The sequence below is a fragment of the Tenrec ecaudatus genome, chromosome 4 (genome assembly GCF_050624435.1).
Source record: "Tenrec ecaudatus isolate mTenEca1 chromosome 4, mTenEca1.hap1, whole genome shotgun sequence".
NCBI classification, from domain to species: domain Eukaryota; kingdom Metazoa; phylum Chordata; class Mammalia; order Afrosoricida; family Tenrecidae; genus Tenrec; species Tenrec ecaudatus.
In genome coordinates, this window is record NC_134533.1 from 132,089,648 (window position 1) to 132,111,074 (window position 21,427).

The window sequence follows — 21,427 nt, forward strand, 5'->3', positions numbered from 1 at the left end:
TCTGAACAGTATCCACCAGCCATTTATGTGCAGCACAGCTGCCTCCAAAGAGCCTTCCTGAGTGAGAGAGAAATCATGCAGAAGCCTGGTCTGCACTCAAGAGAGTTTTATGAGCGTTAGGGAGGCGTGGTGGGCAAGTCTGGCCGACCCCAGTGGCTGAATTGAATTTACATGGCCTAGATTGGTCAATCCAGGTACAGGAACCACCCAGGTGACCTCCCCTTCATGGCCAGAAATCTGGACCTCTGAGCATGCACAGGGTGCCTCTCCTAACTGGGCTCTTATCTTGGCCCTATGGGCATGCATAACGGATGCCCCAGTCCCTAGTATAGCTACCTAACATTTGCCCCCCTGAAGAGATATGGACCCAAATCTTTGGGGGTACTGGGCGACGACATCTCTAGCTGCTTCCTGCTGGCAAAAGGGGCGAGGTGGGGCTTTGGGTCCATACCCTTCCTACACTGCTGGGAGGGGTTGTCCATTGAGGGCAACTTTATCCAGGATGGATAAGGTTGAGGTGGTCCAGGAGATGGTAGTCGTGGACCTGGCACACTTGGTTCAGAAGCTTTAATCACCCGATAACTTCTGAGAAAAACAAACGGTCTAAAAAGTGAACAGTTTGACCACGACAAGGCTAAGCTTGTGAGGTGGCAGTGGCCTTGAAATTAGGTGAGTGTCACAGGAAACAAAAATAATCTTAGGATTACCAGACATGTGTGTTTGTTCATTGGAAGTACAGGAAGAGGGATAAAAGCATTCACACTTTCCCCTAGGAGGGCACAGGTTTGGGCACTACTAGGTGCAGTCGGATCACTGATTCATTTATGATGCTAAGGTCTTGGACCCGCTGATAAGACCCATCCTTCTTTTTAACCCTATAACGCTTCAATTTTAATTTTGGGAAAAAATTTTCTTTTTGTTGTGGACTTTCATAGTTATAAATATATATATATATATATGTATTAATATATACATTTTAATGTTATGAAAACATCATGCTTCGCGTTATAGAGTTAAATGGAAATAATGGGCTAGTGCAGGACGAGTCAAAAGTGACCAAAATAGAGTAACTGCCTAAGCCATTTTGAATTTTCGTGGGTTCAATTGGAGTAAAGGCTTGTAAATTACCCGGGGTCCAAATTCCCATGGTGCCTCCAACAACGGGTAGAATGTTCAGGGATGTTTCAGGGCTGGGAGATTAATAACCCCTAAGTCCAGGATACCTTAGGGCAGGGGTCCTTAAACTGTTTACCCAGGGGGCCAGTTCACTATCCCTCAGGCCTTTTGAAGGAAAGACTATAGTTTAAAAAAACAAATATTACGAACAAATTCATGTGCACACTGCACATCTTGATTTGAAGTTCAAAAAAAAATAAATGGGGCACATACACCCGGCAGAAAGGATCAACGTCCTCGGCTGTCTGCATGTGGCCCACAGGTTGTAGTTTGAGGACCCCTGCTCTCGGCATTCACCAAGAGGATGTGGTTTCAACCCAAAAGCTTGGAGACTCTACAATTTGTTTAAAAGTGATGGGGCAGAAGGAGTCCCTGATTGACCCACGCAAGACTAGTTTTCCCATCCCCTGTTACTAAGAGTTCATAGTTATGGTTAAAGGGAACCAGGATATCCCGATCTGATCCCGTACTTCAAGTGTGGGCTGACATTGCCACTAAGAAGCCTGCAAATATAAAAGACTTACTCCCTCCCGCAAAGAAAGGGCCCTTGTTTCCAAGGTTTCAGGAAACATGGAAGGACCGGAAAAACAAACGGTCCAAGTTCCCAAAACCACATAGGTGGAGGCCATCCCTCCCCATCACCCTCCCCCACCCCTCCCCTCCCTCACCCCTCCCCTCCCCCATCACTCCCCCACCCCTCCCCTCCCCTCCCCTCCCCATCACTCTCCCCTAATCGGCTTTATCCCATTTTGCAGGAGAACTCTGGGAGTGGGAGAGCTGGCTTCAAACCCTTTCTTTCAACCCCCGCCCTATAAGGTTTCTAGGGTCCAGAAATAGAAAACTTCTAACAGGCCCTTATTGAGTCACTCCCTCCCCCACCGGCCCCCCAAACTCACCCCCACCCCTAACAAGCAGCCCCACACACACACTAGTACTGGTATGACTTCCATACTCATCAGCCCACCTGGAATGCTTGCCAACAACTTCTCCAGGTGCTGTTCACAACGGAGGAGGGTAGCCCTTCCAGACAGAGGCCCAGTAAGCAGTCAGTGAACCTGATGGTCAGCGAGCGGGCACTCCCCACTTGAGAGAAACTCTTTTGGCCACTACACCAACAATGTGGGATCTCAATTCCTAGCAAGGCCCAGAGGACTTTACCAGGTATCAACCATTGCTCTTACATGACCCTCTGCAGAAGAGCTAGGAAACCTATGAATTTATCTAAGGTCAGTGAGAATTTTCAGGTTCCTATAAGAGAATATCCGCCTGCCTTTCTAGAGTGGCTGAGGGAAGCCTACGGGCTTTATACCCCTAACGGCCCGGAGGCACTGAAAACAGGAGGGCAATAAGTATTGCCTTTATTACTCAGTCAGTCTGCCTCAGACATGACAAAGAAGTGGGAAGGGTTTGAAGGGAAAAATCTTAGCGATTTGGTACAAGTGGCTCATTGAGTGTATAACAACAGAGATGACCCTAGCACGACAGAGACAAAGAAGCTAGCTAAAATAATCGTAATTGCCATGAGATACCCCAGAGACTCAGGAAAAGGAGAGCATGGCCCACTCACGGAGAGACTAACCTGTGGGCACCGCCAAGCCATGGGGAAGGACCAATGTGCCTACTGCAGGAAAGAAGGACACTGGAAAAATCAGTGCCTTGAAAACCCCAGGAGAGGTGCACGACCCTCCACTAGAGTGGATGGGCCTCATCTGCACGTAGAAAGACCCAAGCAAGAGACAATAATGCTTGAAGAAGCTCAATGAAGGGGTCAGGGCTCTGTTTCACTTCGCCGCCAAAAGCCCAGGCTAACTCTCCAAGTAGGAGGCCAGGCAGTAAATTTCTTGGTGGACACAGGGGCCACCTTGTCAGGTTCAGAAAGGAATATGGGCACATTTTCAAGAAGAAAGATGTGAATTACTGTGAGCCTATGATTCCTTCCACAGATAACTCACACCAGAAGGTTTGCATGGAGGGTAGGTGGGTTTCCCAAGACAACAAAATAACAAATATCTATCAGCCCTTTGGCCCAGTTAGCCACCTGGTTATGATATCACTGGCTTCTGGCTCAGCTGCTGAGCCAGTGAAGCACTTATAGCAGGAGAAGACTAGGTGGCCGGTGGCCATCAACGGAAGGACCAAATCTCCACAGTGGGCTTCCTGTTTCAATATGGAGCCACGTATGTTACCTGCTGGACACCATCTCTATCCTGAGCTCATAATTGCCATCGCAGGTCTAGAATGCGGCGCGCAGGTACACACTATATGAAACAGTCTCTGATTAACCCCTCTCGATAACTTGCTGACATGGGAGTCTGGATAATCCTGTACATTTACTTTGCAGATTAGAAAACTCACTCAAAAACACACGGGAGTTGACCCAGAGACACACAACTGGTTAACAACAAAGTCATATTCACAACCAGCGTCTGGACCAAGAGCACGGTGCCCCACAGAACTGTGCCCATCGAGCAGTCAATATCTCCTGGACTCTCAAAAGATCTGAGCTGATACCCACCCCCCCACATCCTTGCAGCCCCAAAAGATTGTATTTCACAGGATGGCACCGGATCTGCAGCTCGCGGAGAGGGACATATCTGATCAGAGAACACAGGGCAGAACAAGGGGGAGGAGGGGAGAATGGAGCACATCCTGGCCCAATACACCTTGAGGATGATGTTCCCAATCAGAGAAGCCAATCCACAGAGAAGACCACATGGGCAGCCCCACGATGAGAAACGTCCCTCAAAGACCCATAGCCTTAGAGGGGACAACACTGGACACACAGTGTGGGAACTGCGCCCGAACTGATCCTGCCACTTCGATGCATGACACTAAGAGAGTGCAGCGGAAGAGTAAGAAAACGGAGCATCAAAGTCCCCGGGGAATGCCAAAGGTGGACTTTGTGGTCAGGGTTCGGTGCCCCCACAGACTGGACTGGAAAACACTCCTAAAGTTCACCACACAGTCCTTGTACTTTTCTTTCTGGTTAGTGTTGTTTTCTTTTAGTGTCATTGGATTTGGGTTGGGTTTTGTTTTCATTTTTGTTTGTTTTTTTTTCTTTTTGCTGCTTGGTTTAGCTCAGTCTTGTTTTGTGCATGTTATTACCTTTACAGGTCTGTCTAATTAAGAGAGGCTGGATGAACAATCTGGAGGAGTAAACATGTGACCGGCCCTTTCCATTGGGCATGGGAGTGAGCACGGTGGGGGGAAAGGAAGTGGTGTAAAGAAACCCAGAGACAAGGGTACAACAAGTGATGGAAAACGGTAGTGAGGGGGATGTAGGAGGCCTGGTAGGGCGTGATCAAAGGTAATGTAACCAAGAGGAATTACTGAAACCCAAAGGAAGACTGAGCATGTCAGTGGGCACAAGAGGAAAATCAAAGAGTATAGAAGAGTGAGCTGGGAAGCAAGGGCCAGTTATAGACGTCTAAATAAAGGCATGTACATATGTACATATATTTACAAAGGGGCATGGGGAAATAGATCTATGTCCATATGTTTATAGATTTAGTATTAAGGTAGCAGATGGACATAGGGCCTCCGCTCAAGGACTCCCTCATTGCAATAACACTGTTCTATTAAATTGGCATTCTAAGATGCTCACCTTCCCTACACAATCACTGACCACAAAGCGGCTGCATAAGCAAATGTGGTGAAGAAAGCCGATGGTGTCCAGCTACCTAAAGATATAGCGTGTGGGGTCTTAAAGGCCTGAGGGTAAAGAAACAGCCATCTGGCTCTGAAGCAACAGATCCCACATGGAGAAAGCATACCAGCCTGTGTGATCACAAAGTTTTAAAGGGATAAGGCAACAGGCATCATGAGAACAAAAAAATCTTATCATGGAGAATGAGAGGGGACTGCCGGGTATAGACCCAAAACCTATTTGCAGTGCACTGGACATCCCCTTACAGAAGGATCTCAGAGTGGAGATTAAAGAATACAGGGTATGAGACAGCAAAGATGAAACACAACTTTCCTCTAGTTCTTAATGCTTTCTCTTGCCCCACTATCATGATCCCAGTTCTACCATACTAATCTGGCCAAACTAGAGAAGGTATTCTAGTACCGATAGGAATTTCAAACACGGGGGATCCAGAGTGGATGGGCCCTTTACCAGTGTTATGAGTGGAGATACTGGGAGGGTGGAGGAAGGGCAGGATGGAAAGTGGGAACCGATTACAAGGATCTTCATTGACCTCAAAAGAAAGGTGGGTGAAAATATGACAAAAGAATTAGTACATTTCCAAGGATTGATGAGGGATGGGTGGCGGGCATTGAGGGGGGAAAAATAAGGAGATGAGGCCAGGGGCTTGGGTGGAGAGTGGATATTTTGTGAATAAGGAGGGCAATTAATGTACAGATGGGCTTCAAACAGATGATGTATTTATGGATTGTGGTTAGTGTTGTAGGAGCCACTAATGAAAAGATCATAAAAGAAACAAAAATAATCTTGGCAGAGGGCTCATGCAAGGATGATCTCAGGCTGGATTAGACCAGTCAAAACAGCTACTGGAGTCGCCTCACCCTGTGTCTATTACTGAGTCAGCCATGATGCTTAGGACCCACAGCCCCAGCAGCTGGCCAGAGAGGGAGGTGGATCTCTGAGGCCATTCCACAGGGGGAATGGTCCTCTGTCCTGCAGGGCCCACCCTCCTTTGTAAGCATGCTGCCTGGGGCAAGGCTTTCATGGAGTCCACACCATGGGAGCTCTACTACTCATGGGGGATTGGCAGGAAGCCTCTGCTCATGCGCACACACCACCAACTAGCTGGAGGATCTCCGTGAACAAAGCCTGAGGCAGACAACAAGCCCACTAACTGATGCTGTAAGAGATACAATCAGCATCCAGAAACCTGCAACTGGGAGTAAGAGGCAGCATACCTTGGTCCCAGCCCCTCCCACTCTAATCTACAAGGAGTGACATTGCAAAGCAGAGGGTTTTCATAAAGCACTTCCAGGACTGTGGAATGAGCAGCCTCGTTTGTGGACATGGATACTCTGTGATCCAGACGTACTACCTCCTCCCTTACAGTCAGCTGAGACAAAAACCCTTGCAAGCAGAAAGCCATGCATCTGAACAGTATCCACCAGCCATTTATGTGCAGCACAGCTGCCTCCAAAGAGCCTTCCTGAGTGAGAGAGAAATCATGCAGAAGCCTGGTCTGCACTCAAGAGAGTTTTATGAGCGTTAGGGAGGCGTGGTGGGCAAGTCTGGCCGACCCCAGTGGCTGAATTGAATTTACATGGCCTAGATTGGTCAATCCAGGTACAGGAACCACCCAGGTGACCTCCCCTTCATGGCCAGAAATCTGGACCTCTGAGCATGCACAGGGTGCCTCTCCTAACTGGGCTCTTATCTTGGCCCTATGGGCATGCATAACGGATGCCCCAGTCCCTAGTATAGCTACCTAACATTTGCCCCCCTGAAGAGATATGGACCCAAATCTTTGGGGGTACTGGGCGACGACATCTCTAGCTGCTTCCTGCTGGCAAAAGGGGCGAGGTGGGGCTTTGGGTCCATACCCTTCCTACACTGCTGGGAGGGGTTGTCCATTGAGGGCAACTTTATCCAGGATGGATAAGGTTGAGGTGGTCCAGGAGATGGTAGTCGTGGACCTGGCACACTTGGTTCAGAAGCTTTAATCACCCGATAACTTCTGAGAAAAACAAACGGTCTAAAAAGTGAACAGTTTGACCACGACAAGGCTAAGCTTGTGAGGTGGCAGTGGCCTTGAAATTAGGTGAGTGTCACAGGAAACAAAAATAATCTTAGGATTACCAGACATGTGTGTTTGTTCATTGGAAGTACAGGAAGAGGGATAAAAGCATTCACACTTTCCCCTAGGAGGGCACAGGTTTGGGCACTACTAGGTGCAGTCGGATCACTGATTCATTTATGATGCTAAGGTCTTGGACCCGCTGATAAGACCCATCCTTCTTTTTAACCCTATAACGCTTCAATTTTAATTTTGGGAAAAAATTTTCTTTTTGTTGTGGACTTTCATAGTTATAAATATATATATATATATATGTATTAATATATACATTTTAATGTTATGAAAACATCATGCTTCGCGTTATAGAGTTAAATGGAAATAATGGGCTAGTGCAGGACGAGTCAAAAGTGACCAAAATAGAGTAACTGCCTAAGCCATTTTGAATTTTCGTGGGTTCAATTGGAGTAAAGGCTTGTAAATTACCCGGGGTCCAAATTCCCATGGTGCCTCCAACAACGGGTAGAATGTTCAGGGATGTTTCAGGGCTGGGAGATTAATAACCCCTAAGTCCAGGATACCTTAGGGCAGGGGTCCTTAAACTGTTTACCCAGGGGGCCAGTTCACTATCCCTCAGGCCTTTTGAAGGAAAGACTATAGTTTAAAAAAACAAATATTACGAACAAATTCATGTGCACACTGCACATCTTGATTTGAAGTTCAAAAAAAAATAAATGGGGCACATACACCCGGCAGAAAGGATCAACGTCCTCGGCTGTCTGCATGTGGCCCACAGGTTGTAGTTTGAGGACCCCTGCTCTCGGCATTCACCAAGAGGATGTGGTTTCAACCCAAAAGCTTGGAGACTCTACAATTTGTTTAAAAGTGATGGGGCAGAAGGAGTCCCTGATTGACCCACGCAAGACTAGTTTTCCCATCCCCTGTTACTAAGAGTTCATAGTTATGGTTAAAGGGAACCAGGATATCCCGATCTGATCCCGTTACTTCAAGTGTGGGCTGACATTGCCACTAAGAAGCCTGCAAATATAAAAGACTTACTCCCTCCCGCAAAGAAAGGGCCCTTGTTTCCAAGGTTTCAGGAAACATGGAAGGACCGGAAAAACAAACGGTCCAAGTTCCCAAAACCACATAGGTGGAGGCCATCCCTCCACATCACCCTCCCCCACCCCTCCCTTCCCTCACCCCTCCCCCACCCCTCCCCTCCCCTCCCCTCCCCATCACTCTCCCCTAATCGGCTTTATCCCATTTTGCAGGAGAACTCTGGGAGTGGGAGAGCTGGCTTCAAACCCTTTCTTTCAACCCCCGCCCTATAAGGTTTCTAGGGTCCAGAAATAGAAAACTTCTAACAGGCCCTTATTGAGTCACTCCCTCCCCCACCGGCCCCCCAAACTCACCCCCACCCCTAACAAGCAGCCCCCCACACACACTAGTACTGGTATGACTTCCATACTCATCAGCCCACCTGGAATGCTTGCCAACAACTTCTCCAGGTGCTGTTCACAACGGAGGAGGGTAGCCCTTCCAGACAGAGGCCCAGTAAGCAGTCAGTGAACCTGATGGTCAGCGAGCGGGCACTCCCCACTTGGGAGAAACTCTTTTGGCCACTACACCAACAATGTGGGATCTCAATTCCTAGCAAGGCCCAGAGGACTTTACCAGGTATCAACCATTGCTCTTACATGACCCTCTGCAGAAGAGCTAGGAAACCTATGAATTTATCTAAGGTCAGTGAGAATTTTCAGGTTCCTATAAGAGAATATCCGCCTGCCTTTCTAGAGTGGCTGATGGAAGCCTACGGGCTTTATACCCCTAACGGCCCGGAGGCACTGAAAACAGGAGGGCAATAAGTATTGCCTTTATTACTCAGTCAGTCTGCCTCAGACATGACAAAGAAGTAGGAAGGGTTTGAAGGGAAAAATCTTAGCGATTTGGTACAAGTGGCTCATTGAGTGTATAACAACAGAGATGACCCTAGCACGACAGAGACAAAGAAGCTAGCTAAAATACTAGGAATTGCCATGAGAGACCCCAGAGACTCAGGAAAAGGAGAGCATGGCCCACTCACGGAGAGACTAACCTGTGGGCACCGCCAAGCCATGGGGAAGGACCAATGTGCCTACTGCAGGAAAGAAGGACACTGGAAAAATCAGTGCCTTGAAAACCCGAGGAGAGGTGCACGACCCTCCACTAGAGTGGATGGGCCTCATCTGCACGTAGAAAGACCCAAGCAAGAGACAATAATGCTTGAAGAAGCTCAATGAAGGGGTCAGGGCTCTGTTTCACTTCGCCGCCAAAAGCCCAGGCTAACTCTCCAAGTAGGAGGCCAGGCAGTAAATTTCTTGGTGGACACAGGGGCCACCTTGTCAGGTTCAGAAAGGAATATGGGCACATTTTCAAGAAGAAAGATGTGAATTACTGTGAGCCTATGATTCCTTCCACAGATAACTCACACCAGAAGGTTTGCATGGAGGGTAGGTGGGTTTCCCAAGACAACAAAATAACAAATATCTATCAGCCCTTTGGCCCAGTTAGCCACCTGGTTATGATATCACTGGCTTCTGGCTCAGCTGCTGAGCCAGTGAAGCAGTTATAGCAGGAGAAGACTAGGTGGCCGGTGGCCATCAACGGAAGGACCAAATCTCCACAGTGGGCTTCCTGTTTCAATATGGAGCCACGTATGTTACCTGCTGGACACCATCTCTATCCTGAGCTCATAATTGCCATCGCAGGTCTAGAATGCGGCGCGCAGGTACACACTATATGAAACAGTCTCTGATTAACCCCTCTCGATAACTTGCTGACATGGGAGTCTGGATAATCCTGTACATTTACTTTGCAGATTAGAAAACTCACTCAAAAACACACGGGAGTTGACCCAGAGACACACAACTGGTTAACAACAAAGTCATATTCACAACCAGCGTCTGGACCAAGAGCACGGTGCCCCACAGAACTGTGCCCATCGAGAAGTCAATATCTCCTGGACTCTCAAAAGATCTGAGCTGATACCCACCCCCCCACATCCTTGCAGCCCCAAAAGATTGTATTTCACAGGATGGCACCGGATCTGCAGCTCGCGGAGAGGGACATATCTGATCAGTGAACACAGGGCAGAACAAGGGGGAGGAGGGGAGAATGGAGCACACCCTGGCCCAATACACCTTGAGGATGATGTTCCCAATCAGAGAAGCCAATCCACAGAGAAGACCACATGGGCAGCCCCACGATGAGAAACGTCCCTCAAAGACCCATAGCCTTAGAGGGGACAACACTGGACACACAGTGTGGGAACTGCGCCCGAACTGATCCTGCCACTTCGATGCATGACACTAAGAGAGTGCAGCGGAAGAGTAAGAAAACGGAGCATCAAAGTCCCCGGGGAATGCCAAAGGTGGACTTTGTGGTCAGGGTTCGGTGCCCCCACAGACTGGACTGGAAAACACTCCTAAAGTTCACCACACAGTCCTTGTACTTTTCTTTCTGGTTAGTGTTGTTTTCTTTTAGTGTCATTGGATTTGGGTTGGGTTTTGTTTTCATTTTTGTTTGTTTTTTTTTTCTTTTTGCTGCTTGGTTTAGCTCAGTCTTGTTTTGTGCATGTTATTACCTTTACAGGTCTGTCTAATTAAGAGAGGCTGGATGAACAATCTGGAGGAGTAAACATGTGACCGGCCCTTTCCATTGGGCATGGGAGTGAGCACGGTGGGGGGAAAGGAAGTGCTGTAAAGAAACCCAGAGACAAGGGTACAACAAGTGATGGAAAACGATAGTGAGGGGGATGTAGGAGGCCTGGTAGGGCGTGATCAAAGGTAATGTAACCAAGAGGAATTACTGAAACCCAAAGGAAGACTGAGCATGTCAGTGGGCACAAGAGGAAAATCAAAGAGTATAGAAGAGTGAGCTGGGAAGCAAGGGCCAGTTATAGACGTCTAAATAAAGGCATGTACATATGTACATATATTTACAAAGGGGCATGGGGAAATAGATCTATGTCCATATGTTTATAGATTTAGTATTAAGGTAGCAGATGGACATAGGGCCTCCGCTCAAGGACTCCCTCATTGCAATAACACTGTTCTATTAAATTGGCATTCTAAGATGCTCACCTTCCCTACACAATCACTGACCACAAAGCGGCTGCATAAGCAAATGTGGTGAAGAAAGCCGATGGTGTCCAGCTACCTAAAGATATAGCGTGTGGGGTCTTAAAGGCCTGAGGGTAAAGAAACAGCCATCTGGCTCTGAAGCAACAGAGCCCACATGGAGAAAGCATACCAGCCTGTGTGATCACAAAGTTTTAAAGGGATAAGGCAACAGGTATCATGAGAACAAAAAAATCTTATCATGGAGAATGAGAGGGGACTGCCGGGTATAGACCCAAAACCTATTTGCAGTGCACTGGACATCCCCTTACAGAAGGATCTCAGAGTGGAGATTAAAGAATACAGGGTATGAGACAGCAAAGATGAAACACAACTTTCCTCTAGTTCTTAATGCTTTCTCTTGCCCCACTATCATGATCCCAGTTCTACCATACTAATCTGGCCAAACTAGAGAAGGTATTCTAGTACCGATAGGAATTTCAAACACGGGGAATCCAGAGTGGATGGGCCCTTTACCAGTGTTATGAGTGGAGATACTGGGAGGGTGGAGGAAGGGCAGGATGGAAAGTGGGAACCGATTACAAGGATCTTCATTGACCTCAAAAGAAAGGTGGGTGAAAATATGACAAAAGAATTAGTACATTTCCAAGGATTGATGAGGGATGGGTGGCGGGCATTGAGGGGGGAAAAATGAGGAGCTGAGGCCAGGGGCTTGGGTGGAGAGTGGATATTTTGTGAATAAGGAGGGCAATTAATGTACAGATGGGCTTCAAACAGATGATGTATTTATGGATGGTGGTTAGTGTTGTAGGAGCCACTAATGAAAAGATCATAAAAGAAACAAAAATAATCTTGGCAGGGGCTCATGCAAGGATGATCTCAGGCTGGATTAGACCAGTCAAAACAGCTACTGGAGTCGCCTCACCCTGTGTCTATTATTGAGTCAGCAATGATGCTTAGGACCCACAGCCCCAGCAGCTGGCCAGAGAGGGAGGTGGATCTCTGAGGCCATTCCACAGGGGGAATGGTCCTCTGTCCTGCAGGGCCCACCCTCCTTTGTAAGCATGCTGCCTGGGGCAAGGCTTTCATGGAGTCCACACCATGGGAGCTCTACTACTCATGGGGGATTGGCAGGAAGTCTCTGCTCATGCGCACACACCACCAACTAGCTGGAGGATCTCCGTGAACAAAGCCTGAGGCAGACAACAAGCCCACTAACTGATGCTGTAAGAGATACAATCAGCATCCAGAAACCTGCAACTGGGAGTAAGAGGCAGCATACCTTGGTCCCAGCCCCTCCCACTCTAATCTACAAAGAGTGACATTGCAAAGCAGAGGGTTTTCATAAAGCACTTCCAGGACTGTGGAATGAGCAGCCTCGTTTGTGGACATGGATACTCTGTGATCCAGACGTACTACCTCCTCCCTTACAGTCAGCTGAGACAAAAACCCTTGCAAGCAGAAAGCCATGCATCTGAACAGTATCCACCAGCCACTCATGTGCAGCACAGCTGCCTCCAAAGAGCCTTCCTGAGTGAGAGAGAAATCATGCAGAAGCCTGGTCTGCACTCAAGAGAGTTTTATGAGCGTAGGGAGGCGTGGTGGGCAAGTCTGGCCGACCCCAGTGGCTGAATTGAATTTACATGGCCTAGATTGGTCAATCCAGGTACAGGAACCACCCAGGTGACCTCCCCTTCATGGCCAGAAATCTGGACCTCTGAGCATGCACAGGGTGCCTCTCCTAACTGGGCTCTTATCTTGGCCCTATGGGCATGCATAACGGATGCCCCAGTCCCTAGTATAGCTACCTAACATTTGCCCCACTGAAGAGATATGGACCCAAATCTTTGGGGGTACTGGGCGACGACATCTCTAGCTGCTTCCTGCTGGCAAAAGGGGCGAGGTGGGGCTTTGGGTCCATACCCTTCCTACACTGCTGGGAGGGGTTGTCCATTGAGGGCAACTTTATCCAGGATGGATAAGGTTGAGGTGGTCCAGGAGATGGTAGTCGTGGACCTGGCACACTTGGTTCAGAAGCTTTAATCACCCGATAACTTCTGAGAAAAACAAACGGTCTAAAAGGTGAACAGTTTGACTACGACAAGGCTAAGCTTGTGAGGTGGCAGTGGCCTTGAAATTAGGTGAGTGTCACAGGAAACAAAAATAATCTTAGGATTACCAGACATGTGTGTTTGTTCATTGGAAGTACAGGAAGAGGGATAAAAGCATTCACACTTACCCCTAGGAGGGCACAGGTTTGGGCACTACTAGGTGCAGTCGGATCACTGATTCATTTATGATGCTAAGGTCTTGGACCCGCTGATAAGACCCATCCTTCTTTTTAACCCTATAACGCTTCAATTTTAATTTTGGGAAAAAATTTTCTTTTTGTTGTGGACTTTCATAGTTATAAATATATATATATATATATATATATATGTATTAATATATACATTTTTAATATTATGAAAACATCATGCTTCGCGTTATAGAGTTAAATGGAAATAATGGGCTAGTGCAGGACGAGTCAAAAGTGACCAAAATAGAGTAACTGCCTAAGCCATTTTGAATTTTCTTGGGTTCAATTGGAGTAAAGGCTTGTAAATTACCCGGGGTCCAAATTCCCATGGTGCCTCCTACAACGGGTAGAATGTTCAGGGATGTTTCAGGGCTGGGAGATTAATAACCCCTAAGTCCAGGATACCTTAGGGCAGGGGTCCTTAAACTGTTTACCCAGGGGACCAGTTCACTATCCCTCAGGCCTTTTGAAGGAAAGACTATAGTTTAAAAAAACAAATATTACGAACAAATTCATGTACACACTGCACATCTTGATTTGACGTTCAAAAAAAAAAATAAATGGGGCACATACACCCGGCAGAAAGGATCAACGTCCTCGGCTGTCTGCATGTGGCCCACAGGTTGTAGTTTGAGGACCCCTGCTCTCGGCATTCACCAAGAGGATGTGGTTTCAACCCAAAAGCTTGGAGACTCTACAATTTGTTTAAAAGTGATGGGGCAGAAGGAGTCCCTGATTGACCCACGCAAGACTAGTTTTCCCACCCCCTATTACTAAGAGTTCATAGTTATGTTTAAAGGGAACCAGGATATCCCGATCTGATCCCGTTACTTCAAGTGTGGGCTGACATTGCCACTAAGAAGCCTGCAAATATAAAAGACTTACTCCCTCCCGCAAAGAAAGGGCCCTTGTTTCCAAGGTTTCAGGAAACATGGAAGGACCGGAAAAACAAACGGTCCAAGTTCCCAAAACCACATAGGTGGAGGCCATCCCTCCACATCACCCTCCCCCACCCCTCCCCTCCCTCACCCCTCCCCCACCCCTCCCCTCCCCTCCCCTCCCCATCACTCTCCCCTAATCGGCTTTATCCCATTTTGCAGGAGAACTCTGGGAGTGGGAGAGCTGGCTTCAAACCCTTTCTTTCAACCCCCGCCCTATAAGGTTTCTAGGGTCCAGAAATAGAAAACTTCTAACAGGCCCTTATTGAGTCACTCCCTCCCCCACCGGCCCCCCAAACTCACCCCCACCCCTAACAAGCAGCCCCCCACACACACTAGTACTGGTATGATTTCCATACTCATCAGCCCACCTGGAATGCTTGCCAACAACTTCTCCAGGTGCTGTTCACAACGGAGGAGGGTAGCCCTTCCAGACAGAGGCCCAGTAAGCAGTCAGTGAACCTGATGGTCAGCGAGCGGGCACTCCCCACTTGGGAGAAACTCTTTTGGCCACTACACCAACAATGTGGGATCTCAATTCCTAGCAAGGCCCAGAGGACTTTACCAGGTATCAACCATTGCTCTTACATGACCCTCTGCAGAAGAGCTAGGAAACCTATGAATTTATCTAAGGTCAGTGAGAATTTTCAGGTTCCTATAAGAGAATATCCGCCTGCCTTTCTAGAGTGGCTGAGGGAAGCCTACGGGCTTTATACCCCTAACGGCCCGGAGGCACTGAAAACAGGAGGGCAATAAGTATTGCCTTTATTACTCAGTCAGTCTGCCTCAGACATGACAAAGAAGTGGGAAGGGTTTGAAGGGAAAAATCTTAGCGATTTGGTACAAGTGGCTCATTGAGTGTATAACAACAGAGATGACCCTAGCACGACAGAGACAAAGAAGCTAGCTAAAATACTAGGAATTGCCATGAGATACCCCAGAGACTCAGGAAAAGGAGAGCATGGCCCACTCACGGAGAGACTAACCTGTGGGCACCGCCAAGCCATGGGGAAGGACCAATGTGCCTACTGCAGGAAAGAAGGACACTGGAAAAATCAGTGCCTTGAAAACCCGAGGAGAGGTGCACGACCCTCCACTAGAGTGGATGGGCCTCATCTGCACGTAGAAAGACCCAAGCAAGAGACAATAATGCTTGAAGAAGCTCAATGAAGGGGTCAGGGCTCTGTTTCACTTCGCCGCCAAAAGCCCAGGCTAACTCTCCAAGTAGGAGGCCAGGCAGTAAATTTCTTGGTGGACACAGGGGCCACCTTGTCAGGTTCAGAAAGGAATATGGGCACATTTTCAAGAAGAAAGATGTGAATTACTGTGAGCCTATGATTCCTTCCACAGATAACTCACACCAGAAGGTTTGCATGGAGGGTAGGTGGGTTTCCCAAGACAACAAAATAACAAATATCTATCAGCCCTTTGGCCCAGTTAGCCACCTGGTTATGATATCACTGGCTTCTGGCTCAGCTGCTGAGCCAGTGAAGCACTTATAGCAGGAGAAGACTAGGTGGCCGGTGGCCATCAACGGAAGGACCAAATCTCCACAGTGGGCTTCCTGTTTCAATATGGAGCCACGTATGTTACCTGCTGGACACCATCTCTATCCTGAGCTCATAATTGCCATCGCAGGTCTAGAATGCGGCACGCAGGTACACACTATATGAAACAGTCTCTGATTAACCCCTCTCGATAACTTGCTGACATGGGAGTCTGGATAATCCTGTACATTTACTTTGCAGATTAGAAAACTCACTCAAAAACACACGGGAGTTGACCCAGAGACACACAACTGGTTAACAACAAAGTCATATTCACAACCAGCGTCTGGACCAAGAGCACGGTGCCCCACAGAACTGTGCCCATCGAGCAGTCAATATCTCCTGGACTCTCAAAAGATCTGAGCTGATACCCACCCCCCCCACATCCTTGCAGCCCCAAAAGATTGTATTTCACAGGATGGCACCGGATCTGCAGCTCGCGGAGAGGGACATATCTGATCAGAGAACACAGGGCAGAACAAGGGGGAGGAGGGGAGAATGGAGCACATCCTGGCCCAATACACCTTGAGGATGATGTTCCCAATCAGAGAAGCCAATCCACAGAGAAGACCACATGGGCAGCCCCACGATGAGAAACGTCCCTCAAAGACCCATAGCCTTAGAGGGGACAACACTGGACACACAGTGTGGGAACTGCGCCCGAACTGATCCTGCCACTTCGATGCATGACACTAAGAGAGTGCAGCGGAAGAGTAAGAAAACGGAGCATCAAAGTCCCCGGGGAATGCCAAAGGTGGACTTTGTGGTCAGGGTTCGGTGCCCCCACAGACTGGACTGGAAAACACTCCTAAAGTTCACCACACAGTCCTTGTACTTTTCTTTCTGGTTAGTGTTGTTTTCTTTTAGTGTCATTGGATTTGGGTTGGGTTTTGTTTTCATTTTTGTTTGTTTTTTTTTCTTTTTGCTGCTTGGTTTAGCTCAGTCTTGTTTTGTGCATGTTATTACCTTTACAGGTCTGTCTAATTAAGAGAGGCTGGATGAACAATCTGGAGGAGTAAACATGTGACCGGCCCTTTCCATTGGGCATGGGAGTGAGCACGGTGGGGGGAAAGGAAGTGCTGTAAAGAAACCCAGAGACAAGGGTACAACAAGTGATGGAAAACGGTAGTGAGGGGGATGTAGGAGGCCTGGTAGGGCGTGATCAAAGGTAATGTAACCAAGAGGAATTACTGAAACCCAAAGGAAGACTGAGCATGTCAGTGGGCACAAGAGGAAAATCAAAGAGTATAGAAGAGTGAGCTGGGAAGCAAGGGCCAGTTATAGACGTCTAAATAAAGGCATGTACATATGTACATATATTTACAAAGGGGCATGGGGAAATAGATCTATGTCCATATGTTTATAGATTTAGTATTAAGGTAGCAGATGGACATAGGGCCTCCGCTCAAGGACTCCCTCATTGCAATAACACTGTTCTATTAAATTGGCATTCTAAGATGCTCACCTTCCCTACACAATCACTGACCACAAAGCGGCTGCATAAGCAAATGTGGTGAAGAAAGCCGATGGTGTCCAGCTACCTAAAGATATAGCGTGTGGGGTCTTAAAGGCCTGAGGGTAAAGAAACAGCCATCTGGCTCTGAAGCAACAGATCCCACATGGAGAAAGCATACCAGCCTGTGTGATCACAAAGTTTTAAAGGGATAAGGCAACAGGCATCATGAGAACAAAAAAATCTTATCATGGAGAATGAGAGGGGACTGCCGGGTATAGACCCAAAACCTATTTGCAGTGCACTGGACATCCCCTTACAGAAGGATCTCAGAGTGGAGATTAAAGAATACAGGGTATGAGACAGCAAAGATGAAACACAACTTTCCTCTAGTTCTTAATGCTTTCTCTTGCCCCACTATCATGATCCCAGTTCTACCATACTAATCTGGCCAAACTAGAGAAGGTATTCTAGTACCGATAGGAATTTCAAACACGGGGGATCCAGAGTGGATGGGCCCTTTACCAGTGTTATGAGTGGAGATACTGGGAGGGTGGAGGAAGGGCAGGATGGAAAGTGGGAACCGATTACAAGGATCTTCATTGACCTCAAAAGAAAGGTGGGTGAAAATATGACAAAAGAATTAGTACATTTCCAAGGATTGATGAGGGATGGGTGGCGGGCATTGAGGGGGGAAAAATAAGGAGATGAGGCCAGGGGCTTGGGTGGAGAGTGGATATTTTGTGAATAAGGAGGGCAATTAATGTACAGATGGGCTTCAAACAGATGATGTATTTATGGATTGTGGTTAGTGTTGTAGGAGCCACTAATGAAAAGATCATAAAAGAAACAAAAATAATCTTGGCAGAGGGCTCATGCAAGGATGATCTCAGGCTGGATTAGACCAGTCAAAACAGCTACTGGAGTCGCCTCACCCTGTGTCTATTACTGAGTCAGCCATGATGCTTAGGACCCACAGCCCCAGCAGCTGGCCAGAGAGGGAGGTGGATCTCTGAGGCCATTCCACAGGGGGAATGGTCCTCTGTCCTGCAGGGCCCACCCTCCTTTGTAAGCATGCTGCCTGGGGCAAGGCTTTCATGGAGTCCACACCATGGGAGCTCTACTACTCATGGGGGATTGGCAGGAAGCCTCTGCTCATGCGCACACACCACCAACTAGCTGGAGGATCTCCGTGAACAAAGCCTGAGGCAGACAACAAGCCCACTAACTGATGCTGTAAGAGATACAATCAGCATCCAGAAACCTGCAACTGGGAGTAAGAGGCAGCATACCTTGGTCCCAGCCCCTCCCACTCTAATCTACAAGGAGTGACATTGCAAAGCAGAGGGTTTTCATAAAGCACTTCCAGGACTGTGGAATGAGCAGCCTCGTTTGTGGACATGGATACTCTGTGATCCAGACGTACTACCTCCTCCCTTACAGTCAGCTGAGACAAAAACCCTTGCAAGCAGAAAGCCATGCATCTGAACAGTATCCACCAGCCATTTATGTGCAGCACAGCTGCCTCCAAAGAGCCTTCCTGAGTGAGAGAGAAATCATGCAGAAGCCTGGTCTGCACTCAAGAGAGTTTTATGAGCGTTAGGGAGGCGTGGTGGGCAAGTCTGGCCGACCCCAGTGGCTGAATTGAATTTACATGGCCTAGATTGGTCAATCCAGGTACAGGAACCACCCAGGTGACCTCCCCTTCATGGCCAGAAATCTGGACCTCTGAGCATGCACAGGGTGCCTCTCCTAACTGGGCTCTTATCTTGGCCCTATGGGCATGCATAACGGATGCCCCAGTCCCTAGTATAGCTACCTAACATTTGCCCCCCTGAAGAGATATGGACCCAAATCTTTGGGGGTACTGGGCGACGACATCTCTAGCTGCTTCCTGCTGGCAAAAGGGGCGAGGTGGGGCTTTGGGTCCATACCCTTCCTACACTGCTGGGAGGGGTTGTCCATTGAGGGCAACTTTATCCAGGATGGATAAGGTTGAGGTGGTCCAGGAGATGGTAGTCGTGGACCTGGCACACTTGGTTCAGAAGCTTTAATCACCCGATAACTTCTGAGAAAAACAAACGGTCTAAAAGGTGAACAGTTTGACCACGACAAGGCTAAGCTTGTGAGGTGGCAGTGGCCTTGAAATTAGGTGAGTGTCACAGGAAACAAAAATAATCTTAGGATTACCAGACATGTGTGTTTGTTCATTGGAAGTACAGGAAGAGGGATAAAAGCATTCACACTTTCCCCTAGGAGGGCACAGGTTTGGGCACTACTAGGTGCAGTCGGATCACTGATTCATTTATGATGCTAAGGTCTTGGACCCGCTGATAAGACCCATCCTTCTTTTTAACCCTATAACGCTTCAATTTTAATTTTGGGAAAAAAATTTCTTTTTGTTGTGGACTTTCATAGTTATAAATATATATATATATATATGTATTAATATATACATTTTAATGTTATGAAAACATCATGCTTCGCGTTATAGAGTTAAATGGAAATAATGGGCTAGTGCAGGACGAGTCAAAAGTGACCAAAATAGAGTAACTGCCTAAGCCATTTTGAATTTTCGTGGGTTCAATTGGAGTAAAGGCTTGTAAATTACCCGGGGTCCAAATTCCCATGGTGCCTCCTACAACGGGTAGAATGTTCAGGGATGTTTCAGGGCTGGGAGATTAATAACCCCTAAGTCCAGGATACCTTAGGGCAGGGGTCCTTAAACTGTTTACCCAGGGGGCCAGTTCACTATCCCTCAGGCCTTTTGAAGGAAAGACTATAGTTTAAAAAAACAAATATTACGAACAAATTCATGTGCACACTGCACATCTTGATTTGAAGTTCAAAAAAAAATAAATGGGGCACATACACCCGGCAGAAAGGATCAACGTCCTCGGCTGTCTGCATGTGGCCCACAGGTTGTAGTTTGAGGACCCCTGCTCTCGGCATTCACCAAGAGGATGTGGTTTCAACCCAAAAGCTTGGAGACTCTACAATTTGTTTAAAAGTGATGGGGCAGAAGGAGTCCCTGATTGACCCACGCAAGACTAGTTTTCCCATCCCCTGTTACTAAGAGTTCATAGTTATGGTTAAAGGGAACCAGGATATCCCGATCTGATCCCGTTACTTCAAGTGTGGGCTGACATTGCCACTAAGAAGCCTGCAAATATAAAAGACTTACTCCCTCCCGCAAAGAAAGGGCCCTTGTTTCCAAGGTTTCAGGAAACATGGAAGGACCGGAAAAACAAACGGTCCAAGTTCCCAAAACCACATAGGTGGAGGCCATCCCTCCACATCACCCTCCCCCACCCCTCCCTTCCCTCACCCCTCCCCCACCCCTCCCCTCCCCTCCCCTCCCCATCACTCTCCCCTAATCGGCTTTATCCCATTTTGCAGGAGAACTCTGGGAGTGGGAGAGCTGGCTTCAAACCCTTTCTTTCAACCCCCGCCCTATAAGGTTTCTAGGGTCCAGAAATAGAAAACTTCTAACAGGCCCTTATTGAGTCACTCCCTCCCCCACCGGCCCCCCAAACTCACCCCCACCCCTAACAAGCAGCCCCCCACACACACTAGTACTGGTATGACTTCCATACTCATCAGCCCACCTGGAATGCTTGCCAACAACTTCTCCAGGTGCTGTTCACAACGGAGGAGGGTAGCCCTTCCAGACAGAGGCCCAGTAAGCAGTCAGTGAACCTGATGGTCAGCGAGCGGGCACTCCCCACTTGGGAGAAACTCTTTTGGCCACTACACCAACAATGTGGGATCTCAATTCCTAGCAAGGCCCAGAGGACTTTACCAGGTATCAACCATTGCTCTTACATGACCCTCTGCAGAAGAGCTAGGAAACCTATGAATTTATCTAAGGTCAGTGAGAATTTTCAGGTTCCTATAAGAGAATATCCGCCTGCCTTTCTAGAGTGGCTGAGGGAAGCCTATGGGCTTTATACCCCTAACGGCCCGGAGGCACTGAAAACAGGAGGGCAATAAGTATTGCCTTTATTACTCAGTCAGTCTGCCTCAGACATGACAAAGAAGTGGGAAGGGTTTGAAGGGAAAAATCTTAGCGATTTGGTACAAGTGGCTCATTGAGTGTATAACAACAGAGATGACCCTAGCACGACAGAGACAAAGAAGCTAGCTAAAATACTAGGAATTGCCATGAGAGACCCC